The sequence below is a fragment of the Phyllobates terribilis genome, unplaced genomic scaffold, assembly GCF_046119375.1.
Source record: "Phyllobates terribilis strain yellow unplaced genomic scaffold, ASM4611937v1 Scaffold_40__1_contigs__length_11209783, whole genome shotgun sequence".
NCBI lineage: Eukaryota > Metazoa > Chordata > Amphibia > Anura > Dendrobatidae > Phyllobates > Phyllobates terribilis.
The window spans coordinates 10497005-10522429 of NW_027362800.1; the positions used below are offsets into that span (position 1 = coordinate 10497005).

The following is a 25425-nucleotide window of genomic DNA, read 5'->3' on the forward strand; positions in this document are numbered from 1 at the left end:
TCCCTCACATGCCTGCACTTTTCGGCTTGCTGCTGCTGCAATCCACGCGTTTTAGATCTGCATAACTCCACCTCTTTTAGCACAGCACCCTCAACCCCCGGCTGTTCCCACCCGCCTCAACACCGTTGGAAGGGAGGAGAACCAATTAAGGCGGGGGGTGGGGGTGGAACGAGCAGCTGTCTACCCTTAGCAGGAGGGTTGCTGATTAATTACCTCTCCTGCTGCTGCTGCTGCTGGCTGTCCAGCAGCAGACTGAAGGTGGCTGCTGCTGTGCGCAGGTATATAAAGGCTCAGAGCCTATTATGACACGCGCAGCCAGCGTTCCATTGCCACATTCCGTCTACTGCAGGCGGGATACCTGGATGGCTGAATGTCACTGAGAAGCTCACAGAGACCGCCATAAGCAACAGTTTAAAAGAATGCCACAGACTAATCAACCAAACTTTTTGGGTTGGTTTCTCTTTTATAGTCTGCAGGCATTAAATGAAAGAAGTCAGTGTTCCAGCAGAGGGAGACAACGTTTCAGAAAAGGCATTGTAGCAAACCAAAAAAGAAATTTTAAGCGCAGCAGAGTAACCAGCTCACATACCTGTTAGCTCAGGTGAGTTTAAAAGGCTGCTGTTGATAACAAGGGCATTTGCTAAATAGATGGTGTGTGTGCAATAATATACTGAAAGGTCAATTATATTGTGCAGCTTATCTCACCACCTGTAGTTATTTAGGTGAAAGCTCCAAAATGCTTGCCTAATATGTCTGTTTATCCAAAAGGAAGTATAGAGGGAGAGCTAGATAGATAGCATTGCATTACATTACATTACATGGCAATGCAATGCACAGTTGCTGAAGTTGAACCAAAATGAGCTTGTCATCTGGCTTCTGCAACTTTTAACATGAAAAATCCAATGAGGAGAAGAAAAGCAAAGCCAAAGAGTCCATCCCAAAATCCGACAAACAAGCAAAATGAACAAAAAGCATTGAATTCAATTCTTTCTGATTTTAGAAACTGCATTAAAGAAGGGGTGCACCGGTCCTGGAGATACTGCAATACCAGGTCAATGCGTGGAGTGGACAGAGCAAGCTCTTTTTCCATCTCCCTGTTCTAAAAATCCATTTAATATATGGTCCCCAGATAGGGGACGTATCAGATATTAAACTGATAAGAACAGATACTACACTTGATCTTAGCCAAAAGGCCGAGAAGCGATAACCAGAATTGGTTTCCGACTACGGTGCCACCCAAGGATTCTGAAAAGTCCATTTGTGGAGATGGCCACCTGGACTCCCGTTAAGAAGACATGCTGTCAACCTCTAGATCCCTCACATGCCTGCACTTTTCGGCTTGCTGCTGCTGCAATCCACGCGTTTTAGATCTGCATAACTCCACCTCTTTTAGCACAGTACCCTCAACCCCCGGCTGTTCCCACCCGCCTCAACACCGTTGGAAGGGAGGAGAACCAATTAAGGCGGGGGGGGGGTGGAACGAGCAGCTGTCTACCCTTAGCAGGAGGGTTGCTGATTAATTACCTCTCCTGCTGCTGCTGCTGCTGGCTGTCCAGCAGCAGACTGAAGGTGGCTGCTGCTGTGCGCAGGTATATAAAGGCTCAGAGCCTATTATGACACGCGCAGCCAGCGTTCCATTGCCACATTCCGTCTACTGCAGGCGGGATACCTGGATGGCTGAATGTCACTGAGAAGCTCACAGAGACCGCCATAAGCAACAGTTTAAAAGAATGCCACAGACTAATCAACCAAACTTTTTGGGTTGGTTTCTCTTTTATAGTCTGCAGGCATTAAATGAAAGAAGTCAGTGTTCCAGCAGAGGGAGACAACGTTTCAGAAAAGGCATTGTAGCAAACCAAAAAAGAAATTTTAAGCGCAGCAGAGTAACCAGCTCACATACCTGTTAGCTCAGGTGAGTTTAAAAGGCTGCTGTTGATAACAAGGGCATTTGCTAAATAGATGGTGTGTGTGCAACAATATACTGAAAGGTCAATTATATTGTGCAGCTTATCTCACCACCTGTAGTTATTTAGGTGAAAGCTCCAAAATGCTTGCCTAATATGTCTGTTTATCCAAAAGGAAGTATAGAGGGAGAGCTAGATAGATAGCATTGCATTACATTACATTACATGGCAATGCAATGCACAGTTGCTGAAGTTGAACCAAAATGAGCTTGTCATCTGGCTTCTGCAACTTTTAACATGAAAAATCCAATGAGGAGAAGAAAAGCAAAGCCAAAGAGTCCATCCCAAAATCCGACAAACAAGCAAAATGAACAAAAAGCATTGAATTCAATTCTTTCTGATTTTAGAAACTGCATTAAAGAAGGGGTGCACCGGTCCTGGAGATACTGCAATACCAGGTCAATGCGTGGAGTGGACAGAGCAAGCTCTTTTTCCATCTCCCTGTTCTAAAAATCCATTTAATATATGGTCCCCAGATAGGGGACGTATCAGATATTAAACTGATAAGAACAGATACTACACTTGATCTTAGCCAAAAGGCCGAGAAGCGATAACCAGAATTGGTTTCCGACTACGGTGCCACCCAAGGATTCTGAAAAGTCCATTTGTGGAGATGGCCACCTGGACTCCCGTTAAGAAGACATGCTGTCAACCTCTAGATCCCTCACATGCCTGCACTTTTCGGCTTGCTGCTGCTGCAATCCACGCGTTTTAGATCTGCATAACTCCACCTCTTTTAGCACAGTACCCTCAACCCCCGGCTGTTCCCACCCGCCTCAACACCGTTGGAAGGGAGGAGAACCAATTAAGGCGGGGGGGGGGGTGGAACGAGCAGCTGTCTACCCTTAGCAGGAGGGTTGCTGATTAATTACCTCTCCTGCTGCTGCTGCTGCTGGCTGTCCAGCAGCAGACTGAAGGTGGCTGCTGCTGTGCGCAGGTATATAAAGGCTCAGAGCCTATTATGACACGCGCAGCCAGCGTTCCATTGCCACATTCCGTCTACTGCAGGCGGGATACCTGGATGGCTGAATGTCACTGAGAAGCTCACAGAGACCGCCATAAGCAACAGTTTAAAAGAATGCCACAGACTAATCAACCAAACTTTTTGGGTTGGTTTCTCTTTTATAGTCTGCAGGCATTAAATGGAAGAAGTCAGTGTTCCAGCAGAGGGAGACAACGTTTCAGAAAAGGCATTGTAGCAAACCAAAAAAGAAATTTTAAGCGCAGCAGAGTAACCAGCTCACATACCTGTTAGCTCAGGTGAGTTTAAAAGGCTGCTGTTGATAACAAGGGCATTTGCTAAATAGATGGTGTGTGTGCAACAATATACTGAAAGGTCAATTATATTGTGCAGCTTATCTCACCACCTGTAGTTATTTAGGTGAAAGCTCCAAAATGCTTGCCTAATATGTCTGTTTATCCAAAAGGAAGTATAGAGGGAGAGCTAGATAGATAGCATTGCATTACATTACATTACATGGCAATGCAATGCACAGTTGCTGAAGTTGAACCAAAATGAGCTTGTCATCTGGCTTCTGCAACTTTTAACATGAAAAATCCAATGAGGAGAAGAAAAGCAAAGCCAAAGAGTCCATCCCAAAATCCGACAAACAAGCAAAATGAACAAAAAGCATTGAATTCAATTCTTTCTGATTTTAGAAACTGCATTAAAGAAGGGGTGCACCGGTCCTGGAGATACTGCAATACCAGGTCAATGCGTGGAGTGGACAGAGCAAGCTCTTTTTCCATCTCCCTGTTCTAAAAATCCATTTAATATATGGTCCCCAGATAGGGGACGTATCAGATATTAAACTGATAAGAACAGATACTACACTTGATCTTAGCCAAAAGGCCGAGAAGCGATAACCAGAATTGGTTTCCGACTACGGTGCCACCCAAGGATTCTGAAAAGTCCATTTGTGGAGATGGCCACCTGGACTCCCGTTAAGAAGACATGCTGTCAACCTCTAGATCCCTCACATGCCTGCACTTTTCGGCTTGCTGCTGCTGCAATCCACGCGTTTTAGATCTGCATAACTCCACCTCTTTTAGCACAGTACCCTCAACCCCCGGCTGTTCCCACCCGCCTCAACACCGTTGGAAGGGAGGAGAACCAATTAAGGCGGGGGGGGGGGGTGGAACGAGCAGCTGTCTACCCTTAGCAGGAGGGTTGCTGATTAATTACCTCTCCTGCTGCTGCTGCTGCTGGCTGTCCAGCAGCAGACTGAAGGTGGCTGCTGCTGTGCGCAGGTATATAAAGGCTCAGAGCCTATTATGACACGCGCAGCCAGCGTTCCATTGCCACATTCCGTCTACTGCAGGCGGGATACCTGGATGGCTGAATGTCACTGAGAAGCTCACAGAGACCGCCATAAGCAACAGTTTAAAAGAATGCCACAGACTAATCAACCAAACTTTTTGGGTTGGTTTCTCTTTTATAGTCTGCAGGCATTAAATGAAAGAAGTCAGTGTTCCAGCAGAGGGAGACAACGTTTCAGAAAAGGCATTGTAGCAAACCAAAAAAGAAATTTTAAGCGCAGCAGAGTAACCAGCTCACATACCTGTTAGCTCAGGTGAGTTTAAAAGGCTGCTGTTGATAACAAGGGCATTTGCTAAATAGATGGTGTGTGTGCAACAATATACTGAAAGGTCAATTATATTGTGCAGCTTATCTCACCACCTGTAGTTATTTAGGTGAAAGCTCCAAAATGCTTGCCTAATATGTCTGTTTATCCAAAAGGAAGTATAGAGGGAGAGCTAGATAGATAGCATTGCATTACATTACATTACATGGCAATGCAATGCACAGTTGCTGAAGTTGAACCAAAATGAGCTTGTCATCTGGCTTCTGCAACTTTTAACATGAAAAATCCAATGAGGAGAAGAAAAGCAAAGCCAAAGAGTCCATCCCAAAATCCGACAAACAAGCAAAATGAACAAAAAGCATTGAATTCAATTCTTTCTGATTTTAGAAACTGCATTAAAGAAGGGGTGCACCGGTCCTGGAGATACTGCAATACCAGGTCAATGCGTGGAGTGGACAGAGCAAGCTCTTTTTCCATCTCCCTGTTCTAAAAATCCATTTAATATATGGTCCCCAGATAGGGGACGTATCAGATATTAAACTGATAAGAACAGATACTACACTTGATCTTAGCCAAAAGGCCGAGAAGCGATAACCAGAATTGGTTTCCGACTACGGTGCCACCCAAGGATTCTGAAAAGTCCATTTGTGGAGATGGCCACCTGGACTCCCGTTAAGAAGACATGCTGTCAACCTCTAGATCCCTCACATGCCTGCACTTTTCGGCTTGCTGCTGCTGCAATCCACGCGTTTTAGATCTGCATAACTCCACCTCTTTTAGCACAGTACCCTCAACCCCCGGCTGTTCCCACCCGCCTCAACACCGTTGGAAGGGAGGAGAACCAATTAAGGCGGGGGGGGGGGGTGGAACGAGCAGCTGTCTACCCTTAGCAGGAGGGTTGCTGATTAATTACCTCTCCTGCTGCTGCTGCTGCTGGCTGTCCAGCAGCAGACTGAAGGTGGCTGCTGCTGTGCGCAGGTATATAAAGGCTCAGAGCCTATTATGACACGCGCAGCCAGCGTTCCATTGCCACATTCCGTCTACTGCAGGCGGGATACCTGGATGGCTGAATGTCACTGAGAAGCTCACAGAGACCGCCATAAGCAACAGTTTAAAAGAATGCCACAGACTAATCAACCAAACTTTTTGGGTTGGTTTCTCTTTTATAGTCTGCAGGCATTAAATGAAAGAAGTCAGTGTTCCAGCAGAGGGAGACAACGTTTCAGAAAAGGCATTGTAGCAAACCAAAAAAGAAATTTTAAGCGCAGCAGAGTAACCAGCTCACATACCTGTTAGCTCAGGTGAGTTTAAAAGGCTGCTGTTGATAACAAGGGCATTTGCTAAATAGATGGTGTGTGTGCAACAATATACTGAAAGGTCAATTATATTGTGCAGCTTATCTCACCACCTGTAGTTATTTAGGTGAAAGCTCCAAAATGCTTGCCTAATATGTCTGTTTATCCAAAAGGAAGTATAGAGGGAGAGCTAGATAGATAGCATTGCATTACATTACATTACATGGCAATGCAATGCACAGTTGCTGAAGTTGAACCAAAATGAGCTTGTCATCTGGCTTCTGCAACTTTTAACATGAAAAATCCAATGAGGAGAAGAAAAGCAAAGCCAAAGAGTCCATCCCAAAATCCGACAAACAAGCAAAATGAACAAAAAGCATTGAATTCAATTCTTTCTGATTTTAGAAACTGCATTAAAGAAGGGGTGCACCGGTCCTGGAGATACTGCAATACCAGGTCAATGCGTGGAGTGGACAGAGCAAGCTCTTTTTCCATCTCCCTGTTCTAAAACTCCATTTAATATATGGTCCCCAGATAGGGGACGTATCAGATATTAAACTGATAAGAACAGATTTTTTTTTGATTGAATATATCTTTTATTAGCACAAAAAATAAGTTAACAGACAGTGTACAGTGCCGCAGCCCAGTACACACAGAATTCTACATCATATTTACATAGCATGAGGATCCGACGCACTAACTAGACACATCACACCCCTATGCTACACAAAACACTCAATCTGAAAGAAAAAGCATGTCAATCAATACAGTACGACGAACCGTGATAAGGGATGGGGATTGGGAAAAAGGGGATGGGGAGGGGAAAATCACAGGCCCGAAGCTTTATTGAAAGACAAGACACATAAGGGGAGAGGGGAAGGAGGGGTTTAGTCCTCATCCTCGTCCTCCGGACCGTCCACGATGGAATAGTCTCTGAGCAGGCTGTGGATCAGCCTGCGGCAGTCCTGGATGGACATCCTCTCCCTCCTCAAGATGAGCCGGTTCCTGGCGACCCAAACGGCATCCTTGAAGCAGTTCATAAGGCGCCAAGCCTCCTGGATGGCTCCGACGGTATGAACCCCAGGGAAGAGTCCGTAAAGCACAGAATGGTGCGATAGGCTCGCCCTGGGGACAGAGTTCCTCAGGTCGTCCTCAAGGGCAGTCAACAGGCGCTGTGCAAATCGGCAGTCCCAAAAAGTGTGCAAAGATGTTTCCTCCACGAAGGGGCACCTTGGGCAGTACCGGGTCTTGCACAGGTTCCGGGCATGCATGAATGACCGGACGGGCAGTCCGCCCTGAATCGCCATCCACGACAAGTCCTTGTGCCCGTTGGTCAGCCTGTCAGACGACACATTTGTCCACACAGTCTCCAGCGTGTCCTGGTGAAGTCCTGTGATGTTCTCCAAGTCATCCTTGGCTCTGATGAGCTTGTGGATAGTTTTGGGCTTCCACAAGTCGGGCTTGAGTCCCTCCAGTTGATGTTCCCCCACAAATCGAACGACGTCTCCGTAGAACCATGGCGTCGTCCAGTTGTAGGGGAAGGAGCTGTCCCACTTGTCCCAGCCGAGTCGCCTCCAAAGAGGAAGCAGGAAGAAGCGAGACATGGACCTGCCCGCGGAGCCATTCTTGACTTGCAAAGTCCGGCGGACACAATCACACACAAAAGAGGATCGCAGGAGGGTGGGGATATCTGGAACGCCCTTCCCACCCTTGCAAGGCTCCTTGTACATGACGGCCCGCCTGACTCTGTCCATCTTGGATCCCCAGACAAAGTGAAACACTGTCCTGGTAATGGCCCTGCACACAGTGACGTGTGGGGGCCAGGCCTGCGCCGTGTACTGCAAGACGGGCAGGACCTCATTACGCAGGACGAGTGCCTTACCCTCACAAGTGAGGTGTCTGAGGCTCCAGAGTCCGATCCGTTGCTTCACCTTGGCCAAGCGTTCTTGCCAGGACTTGAGGGCCGCTCCTTCCTTCCCGAACCAGACTCCCAGCACCTTGAGGAAATCCGGTTGAATGTTGAAGGGGAAGGGGGCAGAGGAGGCCGGCTGCCAATCCCCGAAGAGCATGGCTTCCGACTTCCTGCAGTTGACTTTGGCCCCTGAAGCCCGGCCGAACCTCTCACACGTCTGGACGAGGGCGTCGACTGAACCACGATCAGCGCAGAAGACGGTGATGTCGTCCATGTAGAGCGAGCACTTGACCTCGTGTCGTCCCGGACCCGGTGCGGTGATCCCTCTGATCTCTCCATTCTGCCGGATAGCCTCTGCGAAGAGTTCTATAACACAAACAAAAAGAAGAGGTGATAGAGGGCAGCCTTGTCTGACCCCAGAGAGGACAGGGAAGGGGTCAGTCTTCCAGCCGTTCACCAACACCGAGCTGTGGATATCAAAATACATCAGACGGACATACGAACAAAACATGTTACCCAAACCTAACCGGTGCAGAGCTCGGCCCATGAACTCGTGGGAAACCCGGTCGAAGGCCTTCTCCTGATCCAAGGAGACCAGGGCCGCGTGTGCGCGGCGGACCTTGATGTACTCGACCGTGTCCCGCACGAGAGCGAGGCTGTCTGCGATGCGACATCCAGGGATGCCGCAGGTCTGGTCCGGGTGGATGATCCGTCCGATGACCGTCTTAAGTCGTGTCGCCATCGTCTTGGCCAGGATCTTGTAGTCCACGTTGAGCAGAGTGATGGGACGCCAATTCCTCAGGTCGCACCTCTCTCCCTTCCGCTTGTACAGGATCGTGACCATTCCTTCCCTCAAAGATGGAGGCATTCTACCCTCCACCACCATCTCCTCGTACAGGTCCAACAGGTCCGGACAGATGAGGTCCCCCAGCGCTACATAGAGCTCCGCTGGAAGACCATCACTGCCCGGGGTCCTGCCGGTCCTAAAGGATTTAGCGGCAGAGAGCAATTCGCCCACCATCAGAGGTTTGTCCAAGGCTGTCGTGCCTGCAGGATCAAGATGGTTAGTGATACCTGACAGGAACTTATCAGCAGCGTCGGGGTCGGTAGTCTTGTGGGAGTAGAGTTCGCTGTAGAAGTCGCTGACGACCCTCATCACGTCCTCCTTCCCACGTCGCATGTTTCCGCTCTCGTCTCGCAGCTCGTTCAGGGGCGTGTGACCGGCATGAAGTTTCCTGAAAAAGAATGAGTTACATTTCTCACCCTTCTCCAGATTCTCCACTTTGGAACGGAAGACGATTCGCTTGGACTCCTCCTCAAAGTGCCTTTTCAGGCTCTTCTTAGTCTCCTCCAGCTCCTCCCTCACGTCCCAGCCGCAGTGAAGAAGGTCCTGCAGCGACCGCAGCTCGCGCTGCAGCCCTCTGAAGTCCCTCCTCTTCTCACACGCCTGTTGTCGACCCTTGGCCTGAAAGAAACAGCGAAACTCAAGTTTAACATATTCCCACCAATCAGAGACTGTTTGGAAGCTACCCTTGTAGGACTGCCACATTGCGTAGGCTGCTCTCAGCTCCTCCACGACTTCATCCTGAGCCAGCAGAGCACAATTCAGCTTCCAGGAGCCGGGGCCGGACGGAAAACCGTCACCGAGGACACCTTGTAAGTGAATGGCTCTGTGGTCAGAGAAGAAGCAGGGGACCATCGAGTGCCTACTCTGCCTGACTGCTCGAGAGGTGAACACAAAGTCAATCCTGGAGCGGAGTGAGCCATCGGGTCGGCTCCACGAATAGTTCGTGGAGCCTCTCCCCATGGAGCCCACCACGTCCTGAAGAGTGGCCTCGGTTACCATCTCGATGAGCAGCTTGGACGTGATGTCCAACTTGGCAGATGTGCCAGAACTACGACCATCCTCCTCGATGGGGCAGTTGAAATCCCCGGCCATCACTAAGGTCCTGGTGGTGGCAAGCTGAAGCCGCAGGGTCTGGAAAAGCTCCAAACGCTCATTCTTCAGTGGGGACGCATACACGTTGATGAACCTGACAGGTTCTCCTGCCCAGTTGCCATCTACAACAAGAGCCCTGCCGCAGATGAGCTCCTGGACGGACTCAAGGGTGAATGCGCCCCCTCTGATCAGAATTGCGACCCCCGCAGACTTGCAGTCACCCCCACCGGACCAGTAGGATGGACCGTGGGACCACTCCCTGGCCAGGTGTTTGAAGGACCTAGAGGAGGGAAGGGAACATTCCTGCAACATATAAACATCACACAACTGGGAAGTAAGGAAGGCATAAATAGTCTGACGTCTGAACTTGTCCTTGATGCTCCTGACATTAATGGAAAATAAGTTAATATTAGCCATCATGTAGGGAAAAAAGAAAAAGTTAGCGCAGGCAATACACCTTAGTTACCACTCCGGTCGGGTGGTCCCTCGTCGGTGTTGACTGCTGGTGACGGGATCACCAGCAGGCCCTCTTCCTCCATCTGGTCAAGCAGCGCGGCCTCGATCTCGGCGACCACCAGTTCCTCCTCTTCTGGCTCGGCCACCAGGGTCTCAACCATGTGCTCCATCTCTTCTGGCTCAGGGAGGGTATCCTCCTTTTCGCCTACGAAATCCAGAATCTTCTTTTTGGAGGATTCAGTAGCAGGGCTGTCTTCCACCTTCCTCTTTCCCCGGGTTGGAACTGGGGAGACAAGAAGGGGAAAATCCTCCTCGGAATAGATAGCGGCGGGTGGAGGAAAGGTTAATTCCACCGCTACCATGGTCTGGGGAGGGAGAGTGGCTGCCGGGGCAGGGGAAAGGACACCTGCTGAGGAGTAGGGGAAGGAGGAAGAGGAAGTGGAATCCTCAGCAGGGGTGGCCGGGGTGGGGGGGGATTGGACGGGGGTGGCAGGGGGAGGGATCGAGAGAGGGGTGACAGAACTCTTACCCTCCTTTGACTTTTTCTTCTGCTTCGGAGCTGCTGGGACTGTCGCTGGGGCTTTGGCCACCGACTCCTTGACCGCTTTGGCCTTGGTCGTCTCGGCCTTGGCCGCTGGGGCCTTGGTCGTCGCGTCCTTGACCTTCACAGGCCTGGTCGTCGGGGCCTTGTCCTCCGGAGCTGGGGTCGTCGCAACCACCGATGCCCAGGATCTCTCACGCTTGGGGCAATCCTTGTACAGATGAGCCGCCAGCCCACACAGGTTGCAGGACGTCTTCTTCGGGCAGTCCTTCGAGCTGTGTCCCGTCACTCGACAAATCCTGCAGGCATCCTCCTTGCAGTCCTTCATCTCGTGGCCGTTCTTGCCGCATCCCCTGCAGTTCCGCGGCATGTCCGGGTAATAGATGAGGCCGTAGGAGTTGCCCAGGGAGAATGTCGGGGGCAGGTGCCGAAGTCCGTCTGAGTACGCCAGGTCCCTGTGAAGTCTAACGGTCACCGACCACTTACCTGTCCAGAAGCCGAGTCCATTCAGGATGTGAGAGGGTTCCTTCACAACCAAACAGAAGCGTCTCAGGAAGGTACAGATGTCTTGGCCTGGGGTGTGCGGGTTGCGCATGGAGACCGTGATCCTCCTTTCGTCCCTCTGGATAGGGCAGCTACCTGTAAAGGCAGAGAAAGAATTATCCGGTCCTTTTGCGCTTACCATTTCCCAGAACCTCCTGCAGGTGTTCACAGTGGCGAAGGTGACGAAGAAGATCCCCGTCAAGAAGGTCTGGATGCTGAGGGTGTCCGACCTGGAGAAGCCTCGATCCAGCAGCATCTTCTGGCAGAACACGTCCGAGGACATGTCCGGCACCCTCCCATCCACTTCCTTCAGCTTCAGGGCCACCGTCTGCCGCATCCATGGCTCCAGGGCTGGAGCTTCGTGGCGGGGCTTCTGGGGTCCCTTCTGCTGGCCAGTCGTGGAGGCAGAGTCCTTGGGGTCAGAATCGGCTCCTGGCTGGGCCCTCCTGGCTGTCCCCTGCTCCAGGCTCTTCTTTTCGGCCTTCCTCGCAGCGCTTGCCATGGCTTTCCTCCTGCAGTTACTTCTTGGAGCTGGATCTGGAACTCTTCCCGGAATGGGGGGAGCTATGCAGATTCTTCTCCCGTCGTGTTCTGGACAAATTCCCCGAAAGGTCTTTGTCTCGATGATTTTCTTCCTCGAAGATTCCACAGGACAGCCCGATTCTTCTCCGAGTCTTCGTCTTCTTCTGGATTCTTTAGAGCTTCTTCCTCCCACCGATATCCGCCTTCCTTCTCCGATGTCAGCTGGGCTCCGAAGCTCTTCTCCTTCCGAGTTCGATCGCTCTCGTCAAGTGTAGATCATAGCTCTTGTGTTCTTAAAAGAACAGATTTTTTTTTTTTTTTTTTTTTTTTTTTTTTTTATCGAAAGCCCGAATTCGTGTACAAAACCCGAGTGCGCTTAAAAAAGTGACAAGTGCCACAAAAAAAGTGCACTAGGATGCTGGTCTTCTTGAAACCCTCTCCAAAAGGAGAAGGGTACCCCAAACCATTCCCCGTCCCTCCGAGCCAAATGGCCACAGCGAGGAACAGGGACAAAAAGCCACCTCCAGCTGAAGCCAGAGGCAACCCAATCTTACCCCCAGCACCTGCCCGAGTTCTCACCCGAGCAAGGCACTGGGAGCCAAAGACTGTGCTCCCCTCCCGGAAGAGGGGAGCCAACAACGCTCTCCTCCCGAAAGAGGAGAGCCAGGGGGTTCAGGGGGGAGCGGAACCTGATGGCCACACACTCCCCCCCTAGACCTGCCAAGAGAGGAACCCGTAAGGGAACCGCATCCCGACAAAATCCTAGTAGGACGTGACACACGTGAATAAGTGGACACACAGTGACAAAGAAATTAAATAAATAGTGAAGGTTTCACAGTACAATACTGCCCGGACCTTCGACCGGGAATTGAAAAATTCCCCATCCTAAGGCCAGAAGGCCCGGAATAAGGGTGTGTGCGAAGAAAGAAAATTTGAAGTGCTTGTGCAAATGTGCCATAAACTCAAGTGGGGTTCCCAATCCCAGTGAGTTAAGGCACCCCAGGGTCACCACTCCTGGGGCACTTCACACTTCGGGCTTTCGATCTTCCCCGGCCCAATGGCGTCGATCCTGGGGGGCCATGCTTTCCACCAGATGACTATATTAGCCACCTGGCGTACTAACAAGCGCCTAAACCCCAGTGTGCATAATGTATCAATCTACTAGGGCGGCCAACATCCAAAACCGCCTTTTCGAAAGATACTACACTTGATCTTAGCCAAAAGGCCGAGAAGCGATAACCAGAATTGGTTTCCGACTACGGTGCCACCCAAGGATTCTGAAAAGTCCATTTGTGGAGATGGCCACCTGGACTCCCGTTAAGAAGACATGCTGTCAACCTCTAGATCCCTCACATGCCTGCACTTTTCGGCTTGCTGCTGCTGCAATCCACGCGTTTTAGATCTGCATAACTCCACCTCTTTTAGCACAGTACCCTCAACCCCCGGCTGTTCCCACCCGCCTCAACACCGTTGGAAGGGAGGAGAACCAATTAAGGCGGGGGGGGGTGGAACGAGCAGCTGTCTACCCTTAGCAGGAGGGTTGCTGATTAATTACCTCTCCTGCTGCTGCTGCTGCTGGCTGTCCAGCGGCAGACTGAAGGTGGCTGCTGCTGTGCGCAGGTATATAAATGCTCAGAGCCTATTATGACACGCGCAGCCAGCGTTCCATTGCCACATTCCGTCTACTGCAGGCGGGATACCTGGATGGCTGAATGTCACTGAGAAGCTCACAGAGACCGCCATAAGCAACAGTTTAAAAGAATGCCACAGACTAATCAACCAAACTTTTTGGGTTGGTTTCTCTTTTATAGTCTGCAGGCATTAAATGAAAGAAGTCAGTGTTCCAGCAGAGGGAGACAACGTTTCAGAAAAGGCATTGTAGCAAACCAAAAAAGAAATTTTAAGCGCAGCAGAGTAACCAGCTCACATACCTGTTAGCTCAGGTGAGTTTAAAAGGCTGCTGTTGATAACAAGGGCATTTGCTAAATAGATGGTGTGTGTGCAACAATATACTGAAAGGTCAATTATATTGTGCAGCTTATCTCACCACCTGTAGTTATTTAGGTGAAAGCTCCAAAATGCTTGCCTAATATGTCTGTTTATCCAAAAGGAAGTATAGAGGGAGAGCTAGATAGATAGCATTGCATTACATTACATTACATGGCAATGCAATGCACAGTTGCTGAAGTTGAACCAAAATGAGCTTGTCATCTGGCTTCTGCAACTTTTAACATGAAAAATCCAATGAGGAGAAGAAAAGCAAAGCCAAAGAGTCCATCCCAAAATCCGACAAACAAGCAAAATGAACAAAAAGCATTGAATTCAATTCTTTCTGATTTTAGAAACTGCATTAAAGAAGGGGTGCACCGGTCCTGGAGATACTGCAATACCAGGTCAATGCGTGGAGTGGACAGAGCAAGCTCTTTTTCCATCTCCCTGTTCTAAAAATCCATTTAATATATGGTCCCCAGATAGGGGACGTATCAGATATTAAACTGATAAGAACAGATACTACACTTGATCTTAGCCAAAAGGCCGAGAAGCGATAACCAGAATTGGTTTCCGACTACGGTGCCACCCAAGGATTCTGAAAAGTCCATTTGTGGAGATGGCCACCTGGACTCCCGTTAAGAAGACATGCTGTCAACCTCTAGATCCCTCACATGCCTGCACTTTTCGGCTTGCTGCTGCTGCAATCCACGCGTTTTAGATCTGCATAACTCCACCTATTTTAGCACAGTACCCTCAACCCCCGGCTGTTCCCACCCGCCTCAACACCGTTGGAAGGGAGGAGAACCAATTAAGGCGGGGGGGGGGGGGGTGGAACGAGCAGCTGTCTACCCTTAGCAGGAGGGTTGCTGATTAATTACCTCTCCTGCTGCTGCTGCTGCTGGCTGTCCAGCAGCAGACTGAAGGTGGCTGCTGCTGTGCGCAGGTATATAAAGGCTCAGAGCCTATTATGACACGCGCAGCCAGCGTTCCATTGCCACATTCCGTCTACTGCAGGCGGGATACCTGGATGGCTGAATGTCACTGAGAAGCTCACAGAGACCGCCATAAGCAACAGTTTAAAAGAATGCCACAGACTAATCAACCAAACTTTTTGGGTTGGTTTCTCTTTTATAGTCTGCAGGCATTAAATGAAAGAAGTCAGTGTTCCAGCAGAGGGAGACAACGTTTCAGAAAAGGCATTGTAGCAAACCAAAAAAGAAATTTTAAGCGCAGCAGAGTAACCAGCTCACATACCTGTTAGCTCAGGTGAGTTTAAAAGGCTGCTGTTGATAACAAGGGCATTTGCTAAATAGATGGTGTGTGTGCAACAATATACTGAAAGGTCAATTATATTGTGCAGCTTATCTCACCACCTGTAGTTATTTAGGTGAAAGCTCCAAAATGCTTGCCTAATATGTCTGTTTATCCAAAAGGAAGTATAGAGGGAGAGCTAGATAGATAGCATTGCATTACATTACATTACATGGCAATGCAATGCACAGTTGCTGAAGTTGAACCAAAATGAGCTTGTCATCTGGCTTCTGCAACTTTTAACATGAAAAATCCAATGAGGAGAAGAAAAGCAAAGCCAAAGAGTCCATCCCAAAATCCGACAAACAAGCAAAATGAACAAAAAGCATTGAATTCAATTCTTTCTGATTTTAGAAACTGCATTAAAGAAGGGGTGCACCGGTCCTGGAGATACTGCAATACCAGGTCAATGCGTGGAGTGGACAGAGCAAGCTCTTTTTCCATCTCCCTGTTCTAAAAATCCATTTAATATATGGTCCCCAGATAGGGGACGTATCAGATATTAAACTGATAAGCACAGATACTACACTTGATCTTAGCCAAAAGGCCGAGAAGCGATAACCAGAATTGGTTTCCGACTACGGTGCCACCCAAGGATTCTGAAAAGTCCATTTGTGGAGATGGCCACCTGGACTCCCGTTAAGAAGACATGCTGTCAACCTCTAGATCCCTCACATGCCTGCACTTTTCGGCTTGCTGCTGCTGCAATCCACGCGTTTTAGATCTGCATAACTCCACCTCTTTTAGCACAGTACCCTCAACCCCCGGCTGTTCCCACCCGCCTCAACACCGTTGGAAGGGAGGAGAACCAATTAAGGCGGGGGGGGGGGGTGGAACGAGCAGCTGTCTACCCTTAGCAGGAGGGTTGCTGATTAATTACCTCTCCTGCTGCTGCTGCTGCTGGCTGTCCAGCAGCAGACTGAAGGTGGCTGCTGCTGTGCGCAGGTATATAAAGGCTCAGAGCCTATTATGACACGCGCAGCCAGCGTTCCATTGCCACATTCCGTCTACTGCAGGCGGGATACCTGGATGGCTGAATGTCACTGAGAAGCTCACAGAGACCGCCATAAGCAACAGTTTAAAAGAATGCCACAGACTAATCAACCAAACTTTTTGGGTTGGTTTCTCTTTTATAGTCTGCAGGCATTAAATGAAAGAAGTCAGTGTTCCAGCAGAGGGAGACAACGTTTCAGAAAAGGCATTGTAGCAAACCAAAAAAGAAATTTTAAGCGCAGCAGAGTAACCAGCTCACATACCTGTTAGCTCAGGTGAGTTTAAAAGGCTGCTGTTGATAACAAGGGCATTTGCTAAATAGATGGTGTGTGTGCAACAATATACTGAAAGGTCAATTATATTGTGCAGCTTATCTCACCACCTGTAGTTATTTAGGTGAAAGCTCCAAAATGCTTGCCTAATATGTCTGTTTATCCAAAAGGAAGTATAGAGGGAGAGCTAGATAGATAGCATTGCATTACATTACATTACATGGCAATGCAATGCACAGTTGCTGAAGTTGAACCAAAATGAGCTTGTCATCTGGCTTCTGCAACTTTTAACATGAAAAATCCAATGAGGAGAAGAAAAGCAAAGCCAAAGAGTCCATCCCAAAATCCGACAAACAAGCAAAATGAACAAAAAGCATTGAATTCAATTCTTTCTGATTTTAGAAACTGCATTAAAGAAGGGGTGCACCGGTCCTGGAGATACTGCAATACCAGGTCAATGCGTGGAGTGGACAGAGCAAGCTCTTTTTCCATCTCCCTGTTCTAAAAATCCATTTAATATATGGTCCCCAGATAGGGGACGTATCAGATATTAAACTGATAAGCACAGATACTACACTTGATCTTAGCCAAAAGGCCGAGAAGCGATAACCAGAATTGGTTTCCGACTACGGTGCCACCCAAGGATTCTGAAAAGTCCATTTGTGGAGATGGCCACCTGGACTCCCGTTAAGAAGACATGCTGTCAACCTCTAGATCCCTCACATGCCTGCACTTTTCGGCTTGCTGCTGCTGCAATCCACGCGTTTTAGATCTGCATAACTCCACCTCTTTTAGCACAGTACCCTCAACCCCCGGCTGTTCCCACCCGCCTCAACACCGTTGGAAGGGAGGAGAACCAATTAAGGCGGGGGGGGGGGGTGGAACGAGCAGCTGTCTACCCTTAGCAGGAGGGTTGCTGATTAATTACCTCTCCTGCTGCTGCTGCTGCTGGCTGTCCAGCAGCAGACTGAAGGTGGCTGCTGCTGTGCGCAGGTATATAAAGGCTCAGAGCCTATTATGACACGCGCAGCCAGCGTTCCATTGCTACATTCCGTCTACTGCAGGCGGGATACCTGGATGGCTGAATGTCACTGAGAAGCTCACAGAGACCGCCATAAGCAACAGTTTAAAAGAATGCCACAGACTAATCAACCAAACTTTTTGGGTTGGTTTCTCTTTTATAGTCTGCAGGCATTAAATGAAAGAAGTCAGTGTTCCAGCAGAGGGAGACAACGTTTCAGAAAAGGCATTGTAGCAAACCAAAAAAGAAATTTTAAGCGCAGCAGAGTAACCAGCTCACATACCTGTTAGCTCAGGTGAGTTTAAAAGGCTGCTGTTGATAACAAGGGCATTTGCTAAATAGATGGTGTGTGTGCAACAATATACTGAAAGGTCAATTATATTGTGCAGCTTATCTCACCACCTGTAGTTATTTAGGTGAAAGCTCCAAAATGCTTGCCTAATATGTCTGTTTATCCAAAAGGAAGTATAGAGGGAGAGCTAGATAGATAGCATTGCATTACATTACATTACATGGCAATGCAATGCACAGTTGCTGAAGTTGAACCAAAATGAGCTTGTCATCTGGCTTCTGCAACTTTTAACATGAAAAATCCAATGAGGAGAAGAAAAGCAAAGCCAAAGAGTCCATCCCAAAATCCGACAAACAAGCAAAATGAACAAAAAGCATTGAATTCAATTCTTTCTGATTTTAGAAACTGCATTAAAGAAGGGGTGCACCGGTCCTGGAGATACTGCAATACCAGGTCAATGCGTGGAGTGGACAGAGCAAGCTCTTTTTCCATCTCCCTGTTCTAAAAATCCATTTAATATATGGTCCCCAGATAGGGGACGTATCAGATATTAAACTGATAAGAACAGATACTACACTTGATCTTAGCCAAAAGGCCGAGAAGCGATAACCAGAATTGGTTTCCGACTACGGTGCCACCCAAGGATTCTGAAAAGTCCATTTGTGGAGATGGCCACCTGGACTCCCGTTAAGAAGACATGCTGTCAACCTCTAGATCCCTCACATGCCTGCACTTTTCGGCTTGCTGCTGCTGCAATCCACGCGTTTTAGATCTGCATAACTCCACCTCTTTTAGCACAGTACCCTCAACCCCCGGCTGTTCCCACCCGCCTCAACACCGTTGGAAGGGAGGAGAACCAATTAAGGCGGGGGGGGGGTGGAACGAGCAGCTGTCTACCCTTAGCAGGAGGGTTGCTGATTAATTACCTCTCCTGCTGCTGCTGCTGGCTGTCCAGCAGCAGACTGAAGGTGGCTGCTGCTGTGCGCAGGTATATAAAGGCTCAGAGCCTATTATGACACGCGCAGCCAGCGTTCCATTGCCACATTCCGTCTACTGCAGGCGGGATACCTGGATGGCTGAATGTCACTGAGAAGCTCACAGAGACCGCCATAAGCAACAGTTTAAAAGAATGCCACAGACTAATCAACCAAACTTTTTGGGTTGGTTTCTCTTTTATAGTCTGCAGGCATTAAATGAAAGAAGTCAGTGTTCCAGCAGAGGGAGACAACGTTTCAGAAAAGGCATTGTAGCAAACCAAAAAAGACATTTTAAGCGCAGCAGAGTAACCAGCTCACATACCTGTTAGCTCAGGTGAGTTTAAAAGGCTGCTGTTGATAACAAGGGCATTTGCTAAATAGATGGTGTGTGTGCAACAATATACTGAAAGGTCAATTATATTGTGCAGCTTATCTCACCACCTGTAGTTATTTAGGTGAAAGCTCCAAAATGCTTGCCTAATATGTCTGTTTATCCAAAAGGAAGTATAGAGGGAGAGCTAGATAGATAGCATTGCATTACATTACATTACATGGCAATGCAATGCACAGTTGCTGATGTTGAACCAAAGTGAGCTTGTCATCTGGCTTCTGCAACTTTTAACATGAAAAATCCAATGAGGAGAAGAAAAGCAAAGCCAAAGAGTCCATCCCAAAATCCGACAAACAAGCAAAATGAACAAAAAGCATTGAATTCAATTCTTTCTGATTTTAGAAACTGCATTAAAGAAGGGGTGCACCGGTCCTGGAGATACTGCAATACCAGGTCAATGCGTGGAGTGGACAGAGCAAGCTCTTTTTCCATCTCCCTGTTCTAAAAATCCATTTAATATATGGTCCCCAGATAGGGGACGTATCAGATATTAAACTGATAAGAACAGATACTACACTTGATCTTAGCCAAAAGGCCGAGAAGCGATAACCAGAATTGGTTTCCGACTACGGTGCCACCCAAGGATTCTGAAAAGTCCATTTGTGGAGATGGCCACCTGGACTCCCGTTAAGAAGACATGCTGTCAACCTCTAGATCCCTCACATGCCTGCACTTTTCGGCTTGCTGCTGCTGCAATCCACGCGTTTTAGATCTGCATAACTCCACCTCTTTTAGCACAGTACCCTCAACCCCCGGCTGTTCCCACCCGCCTCAACACCGTTGGAAGGGAGGAGAACCAATTAAGGCGGGGGGGGGGGGGTGGAACGAGCAGCTGTCTACCCTTAGCAGGAGGGTTGCTGATTAATTACCTCTCCTGCTGCTGCTGCTGCTGGCTGTCCAGCAGCAGACTGAAGGTGGCTGCTGCTGTGCGCAGGTATATAAAGGCTCAGAGCCTATTATGACACGCGCAGCCAGCGTTCCATTGCCACATTCCGTCTACTGCAGGCGGGATACCTGGATGGCTGAATGTCACTGAGAAGCTCACAGAGACCGCCATAAGCAACAGTTTAAAAGAATGCCACAGACTAATCAACCAAACTTTTTGGGTTGGTTTCTCTTTTATAGTCTGCAGGCATTAAATGAAAGAAGTCAGTGTTCCAGCAGAGGGAGACAACGTTTCAGAAAAGGCATTGTAGCAAACCAAAAAAGAAATTTTAAGCGCAGCAGAGTAACCAGCTCACATACCTGTTAGCTCAGGTGAGTTTAAAAGGCTGCTGTTGATAACAAGGGCATTTGCTAAATAGATGGTGTGTGTGCAACAATATACTGAAAGGTCAATTATATTGTGCAGCTTATCTCACCACCTGTAGTTATTTAGGTGAAAGCTCCAAAATGCTTGCCTAATATGTCTGTTTATCCAAAAGGAAGTATAGAGGGAGAGCTAGATAGATAGCATTGCATTACATTACATTACATGGCAATGCAATGCACAGTTGCTGATGTTGAACCAAAGTGAGCTTGTCATCTGGCTTCTGCAACTTTTAACATGAAAAATCCAATGAGGAGAAGAAAAGCAAAGCCAAAGAGTCCATCCCAAAATCCGACAAACAAGCAAAATGAACAAAAAGCATTGAATTCAATTCTTTCTGATTTTAGAAACTGCATTAAAGAAGGGGTGCACCGGTCCTGGAGATACTCCAATACCAGGTCAATGCGTGGAGTGGACAGAGCAAGCTCTTTTTCCATCTCCCTGTTCTAAAAATCCATTTAATATATGGTCCCCAGATAGGGGACGTATCAGATATTAAACTGATAAGAACAGATACTACACTTGATCTTAGCCAAAAGGCCGAGAAGCGATAACCAGAATTGGTTTCCGACTACGGTGCCACCCAAGGATTCTGAAAAGTCCATTTGTGGAGATGGCCACCTGGACTCCCGTTAAGAAGACATGCTGTCAACCTCTAGATCCCTCACATGCCTGCACTTTTCGGCTTGCTGCTGCTGCAATCCACGCGTTTTAGATCTGCATAACTCCACCTCTTTTAGCACAGTACCCTCAACCCCCGGCTGTTCCCACCCGCCTCAACACCGTTGGAAGGGAGGAGAACCAATTAAGGCGGGGGGGGGGGTGGAACGAGCAGCTGTCTACCCTTAGCAGGAGGGTTGCTGATTAATTACCTCTCCTGCTGCTGCTGCTGCTGGCTGTCCAGCAGCAGACTGAAGGTGGCTGCTGCTGTGCGCAGGTATATAAAGGCTCAGAGCCTATTATGACACGCGCAGCCAGCGTTCCATTGCCACATTCCGTCTACTGCAGGCGGGATACCTGGATGGCTGAATGTCACTGAGAAGCTCACAGAGACCGCCATAAGCAACAGTTTAAAAGAATGCCACAGACTAATCAACCAAACTTTTTGGGTTGGTTTCTCTTTTATAGTCTGCAGGCATTAAATGAAAGAAGTCAGTGTTCCAGCAGAGGGAGACAACGTTTCAGAAAAGGCATTGTAGCAAACCAAAAAAGAAATTTTAAGCGCAGCAGAGTAACCAGCTCACATACCTGTTAGCTCAGGTGAGTTTAAAAGGCTGCTGTTGATAACAAGGGCATTTGCTAAATAGATGGTGTGTGTGCAACAATATACTGAAAGGTCAATTATATTGTGCAGCTTATCTCACCACCTGTAGTTATTTAGGTGAAAGCTCCAAAATGCTTGCCTAATATGTCTGTTTATCCAAAAGGAAGTATAGAGGGAGAGCTAGATAGATAGCATTGCATTACATTACATTACATGGCAATGCAATGCACAGTTGCTGATGTTGAACCAAAGTGAGCTTGTCATCTGGCTTCTGCAACTTTTAACATGAAAAATCCAATGAGGAGAAGAAAAGCAAAGCCAAAGAGTCCATCCCAAAATCCGACAAACAAGCAAAATGAACAAAAAGCATTGAATTCAATTCTTTCTGATTTTAGAAACTGCATTAAAGAAGGGGTGCACCGGTCCTGGAGATACTCCAATACCAGGTCAATGCGTGGAGTGGACAGAGCAAGCTCTTTTTCCATCTCCCTGTTCTAAAAATCCATTTAATATATGGTCCCCAGATAGGGGACGTATCAGATATTAAACTGATAAGAACAGATACTACACTTGATCTTAGCCAAAAGGCCGAGAAGCGATAACCAGAATTGGTTTCCGACTACGGTGCCACCCAAGGATTCTGAAAAGTCCATTTGTGGAGATGGCCACCTGGACTCCCGTTAAGAAGACATGCTGTCAACCTCTAGATCCCTCACATGCCTGCACTTTTCGGCTTGCTGCTGCTGCAATCCACGCGTTTTAGATCTGCATAACTCCACCTCTTTTAGCACAGTACCCTCAACCCCCGGCTGTTCCCACCCGCCTCAACACCGTTGGAAGGGAGGAGAACCAATTAAGGCGGGGGGGGGGGGGTGGAACGAGCAGCTGTCTACCCTTAGCAGGAGGGTTGCTGATTAATTACCTCTCCTGCTGCTGCTGCTGCTGGCTGTCCAGCAGCAGACTGAAGGTGGCTGCTGCTGTGCGCAGGTATATAAAGGCTCAGAGCCTATTATGACTCGCGCAGCCAGCGTTCCATTGCCACATTCCGTCTACTGCAGGCGGGATACCTGGATGGCTGAATGTCACTGAGAAGCTCACAGAGACCGCCATAAGCAACAGTTTAAAAGAATGCCACAGACTAATCAACCAAACTTTTTGGGTTGGTTTCTCTTTTATAGTCTGCAGGCATTAAATGAAAGAAGTCAGTGTTCCAGCAGAGGGAGACAACGTTTCAGAAAAGGCATTGTAGCAAACCAAAAAAGAAATTTTAAGCGCAGCAGAGTAACCAGATCACATACCTGTTAGCTCAGGTGAGTTTAAAAGGCTGCTGTTGATAACAAGGGCATTTGCTAAATAGATGGTGTGTGTGCAACAATATACTGAAAGGTCAATTATATTGTGCAGCTTATCTCACCACCTGTAGTTATTTAGGTGAAAGCTCCAAAATGCTTGCCTAATATGTCTGTTTATCCAAAAGGAAGTATAGAGGGAGAGCTAGATAGATAGCATTGCATTACATTACATTACATGGCAATGCAATGCACAGTTGCTGAAGTTGAACCAAAATGAGCTTGTCATCTGGCTTCTGCAACTTTTAACATGAAAAATCCAATGAGGAGAAGAAAAGCAAAGCCAAAGAGTCCATCCCAAAATCCGACAAACAAGCAAAATGAACAAAAAGCATTGAATTCAATTCTTTCTGATTTTAGAAACTGCATTAAAGAAGGGGTGCACCGGTCCTGGAGATACTGCAATACCAGGTCAATGCGTGGAGTGGACAGAGCAAGCTCTTTTTCCATCTCCCTGTTCTAAAAATCCATTTAATATATGGTCCCCAGATAGGGGACGTATCAGATATTAAACTGATAAGAACAGATACTACACTTGATCTTAGCCAAAAGGCCGAGAAGCGATAACCAGAATTGGTTTCCGACTACGGTGCCACCCAAGGATTCTGAAAAGTCCATTTGTGGAGATGGCCACCTGGACTCCCGTTAAGAAGACATGCTGTCAACCTCTAGATCCCTCACATGCCTGCACTTTTCGGCTTGCTGCTGCTGCAATCCACGCGTTTTAGATCTGCATAACTCCACCTCTTTTAGCACAGTACCCTCAACCCCCGGCTGTTCCCACCCGCCTCAACACCGTTGGAAGGGAGGAGAACCAATTAAGGCGGGGGGGGGGGTGGAACGAGCAGCTGTCTACCCTTAGCAGGAGGGTTGCTGATTAATTACCTCTCCTGCTGCTGCTGCTGCTGGCTGTCCAGCAGCAGACTGAAGGTGGCTGCTGCTGTGCGCAGGTATATAAAGGCTCAGAGCCTATTATGACACGCGCAGCCAGCGTTCCATTGCCACATTCCGTCTACTGCAGGCGGGATACCTGGATGGCTGAATGTCACTGAGAAGCTCACAGAGACCGCCATAAGCAACAGTTTATAAGAATGCCACAGACTAATCAACCAAACTTTTTGGGTTGGTTTCTCTTTTATAGTCTGCAGGCATTAAATGAAAGAAGTCAGTGTTCCAGCAGAGGGAGACAACGTTTCAGAAAAGGCATTGTAGCAAACCAAAAAAGAAATTTTAAGCGCAGCAGAGTAACCAGCTCACATACCTGTTAGCTCAGGTGAGTTTAAAAGGCTGCTGTTGATAACAAGGGCATTTGCTAAATAGATGGTGTGTGTGCAACAATATACTGAAAGGTCAATTATATTGTGCAGCTTATCTCACCACCTGTAGTTATTTAGGTGAAAGCTCCAAAATGCTTGCCTAATATGTCTGTTTATCCAAAAGGAAGTATAGAGGGAGAGCTAGATAGATAGCATTGCATTACATTACATTACATGGCAATGCAATGCACAGTTGCTGAAGTTGAACCAAAATGAGCTTGTCATCTGGCTTCTGCAACTTTTAACATGAAAAATCCAATGAGGAGAAGAAAAGCAAAGCCAAAGAGTCCATCCCAAAATCCGACAAACAAGCAAAATGAACAAAAAGCATTGAATTCAATTCTTTCTGATTTTAGAAACTGCATTAAAGAAGGGGTGCACCGGTCCTGGAGATACTGCAATACCAGGTCAATGCGTGGAGTGGACAGAGCAAGCTCTTTTTCCATCTCCCTGTTCTAAAAATCCATTTAATATATGGTCCCCAGATAGGGGACGTATCAGATATTAAACTGATAAGAACAGATACTACACTTGATCTTAGCCAAAAGGCCGAGAAGCGATAACCAGAATTGGTTTCCGACTACGGTGCCACCCAAGGATTCTGAAAAGTCCATTTGTGGAGATGGCCACCTGGACTCCCGTTAAGAAGACATGCTGTCAACCTCTAGATCCCTCACATGCCTGCACTTTTCGGCTTGCTGCTGCTGCAATCCATGCGTTTTAGATCTGCATAACTCCACCTCTTTTAGCACAGTACCCTCAACCCCCGGCTGTTCCCACCCGCCTCAACACCGTTGGAAGGGAGGAGAACCAATTAAGGCGGGGGGGGGGGGGTGGAACGAGCAGCTGTCTACCCTTAGCAGGAGGGTTGCTGATTAATTACCTCTCCTGCTGCTGCTGCTGCTGGCTGTCCAGCAGCAGACTGAAGGTGGCTGCTGCTGTGCGCAGGTATATAAAGGCTCAGAGCCTATTATGACACGCGCAGCCAGCGTTCCATTGCCACATTCCGTCTACTGCAGGCGGGATACCTGGATGGCTGAATGTCACTGAGAAGCTCACAGAGACCGCCATAAGCAACAGTTTAAAAGAATGCCACAGACTAATCAACCAAACTTTTTGGGTTGGTTTCTCTTTTATAGTCTGCAGGCATTAAATGAAAGAAGTCAGTGTTCCAGCAGAGG

At 48.0% G+C, this 25425-nt stretch overlaps 14 non-coding genes and 1 pseudogene across 14 annotated transcripts; all 15 read right to left on the minus strand.

Annotated features, from left to right (window-relative positions):
• Positions 1–1014: 1014 nt before the first annotated feature.
• On the minus strand, positions 1015–1205 carry LOC141190760 (U2 spliceosomal RNA). The gene has a single exon (XR_012264774.1). It is a non-coding gene; the product is annotated as a U2 spliceosomal RNA (small nuclear RNA).
• Positions 1206–2325: 1120 nt separating this feature from the next.
• Positions 2326–2516, minus strand: LOC141190761 (U2 spliceosomal RNA). The gene has a single exon (XR_012264775.1). It is a non-coding gene; the product is annotated as a U2 spliceosomal RNA (small nuclear RNA).
• Positions 2517–3637: 1121 nt separating this feature from the next.
• On the minus strand, positions 3638–3828 carry LOC141190762 (U2 spliceosomal RNA). The gene has a single exon (XR_012264776.1). It is a non-coding gene; the product is annotated as a U2 spliceosomal RNA (small nuclear RNA).
• Positions 3829–4950: 1122 nt separating this feature from the next.
• Positions 4951–5141, minus strand: LOC141190763 (U2 spliceosomal RNA). The gene has a single exon (XR_012264777.1). It is a non-coding gene; the product is annotated as a U2 spliceosomal RNA (small nuclear RNA).
• Positions 5142–6263: 1122 nt separating this feature from the next.
• On the minus strand, positions 6264–6459 carry LOC141185791 (U2 spliceosomal RNA). The gene has a single exon (XR_012260407.1). It is a non-coding gene; the product is annotated as a U2 spliceosomal RNA (small nuclear RNA).
• Positions 6460–12902: 6443 nt separating this feature from the next.
• On the minus strand, positions 12903–12994 carry LOC141186281 (U2 spliceosomal RNA; annotated as a pseudogene).
• Positions 12995–14113: 1119 nt separating this feature from the next.
• Positions 14114–14304, minus strand: LOC141190764 (U2 spliceosomal RNA). The gene has a single exon (XR_012264778.1). It is a non-coding gene; the product is annotated as a U2 spliceosomal RNA (small nuclear RNA).
• A 1124-nt stretch (positions 14305–15428) lies between these two features.
• LOC141185182 (U2 spliceosomal RNA) lies at positions 15429–15619 on the minus strand. The gene has a single exon (XR_012259868.1). It is a non-coding gene; the product is annotated as a U2 spliceosomal RNA (small nuclear RNA).
• A 1122-nt stretch (positions 15620–16741) lies between these two features.
• On the minus strand, positions 16742–16932 carry LOC141185183 (U2 spliceosomal RNA). The gene has a single exon (XR_012259869.1). It is a non-coding gene; the product is annotated as a U2 spliceosomal RNA (small nuclear RNA).
• Positions 16933–18054: 1122 nt separating this feature from the next.
• Positions 18055–18245, minus strand: LOC141190765 (U2 spliceosomal RNA). Its single transcript, XR_012264779.1, has one exon. It is a non-coding gene; the product is annotated as a U2 spliceosomal RNA (small nuclear RNA).
• A 1117-nt stretch (positions 18246–19362) lies between these two features.
• On the minus strand, positions 19363–19553 carry LOC141190767 (U2 spliceosomal RNA). Its single transcript, XR_012264781.1, has one exon. It is a non-coding gene; the product is annotated as a U2 spliceosomal RNA (small nuclear RNA).
• A 1123-nt stretch (positions 19554–20676) lies between these two features.
• On the minus strand, positions 20677–20867 carry LOC141184788 (U2 spliceosomal RNA). The gene has a single exon (XR_012259510.1). It is a non-coding gene; the product is annotated as a U2 spliceosomal RNA (small nuclear RNA).
• Positions 20868–21988: 1121 nt separating this feature from the next.
• On the minus strand, positions 21989–22179 carry LOC141184789 (U2 spliceosomal RNA). The gene has a single exon (XR_012259511.1). It is a non-coding gene; the product is annotated as a U2 spliceosomal RNA (small nuclear RNA).
• Positions 22180–23302: 1123 nt separating this feature from the next.
• Positions 23303–23493, minus strand: LOC141190768 (U2 spliceosomal RNA). The gene has a single exon (XR_012264782.1). It is a non-coding gene; the product is annotated as a U2 spliceosomal RNA (small nuclear RNA).
• A 1121-nt stretch (positions 23494–24614) lies between these two features.
• Positions 24615–24805, minus strand: LOC141190769 (U2 spliceosomal RNA). The gene has a single exon (XR_012264783.1). It is a non-coding gene; the product is annotated as a U2 spliceosomal RNA (small nuclear RNA).
• Positions 24806–25425: the final 620 nt, after the last annotated feature.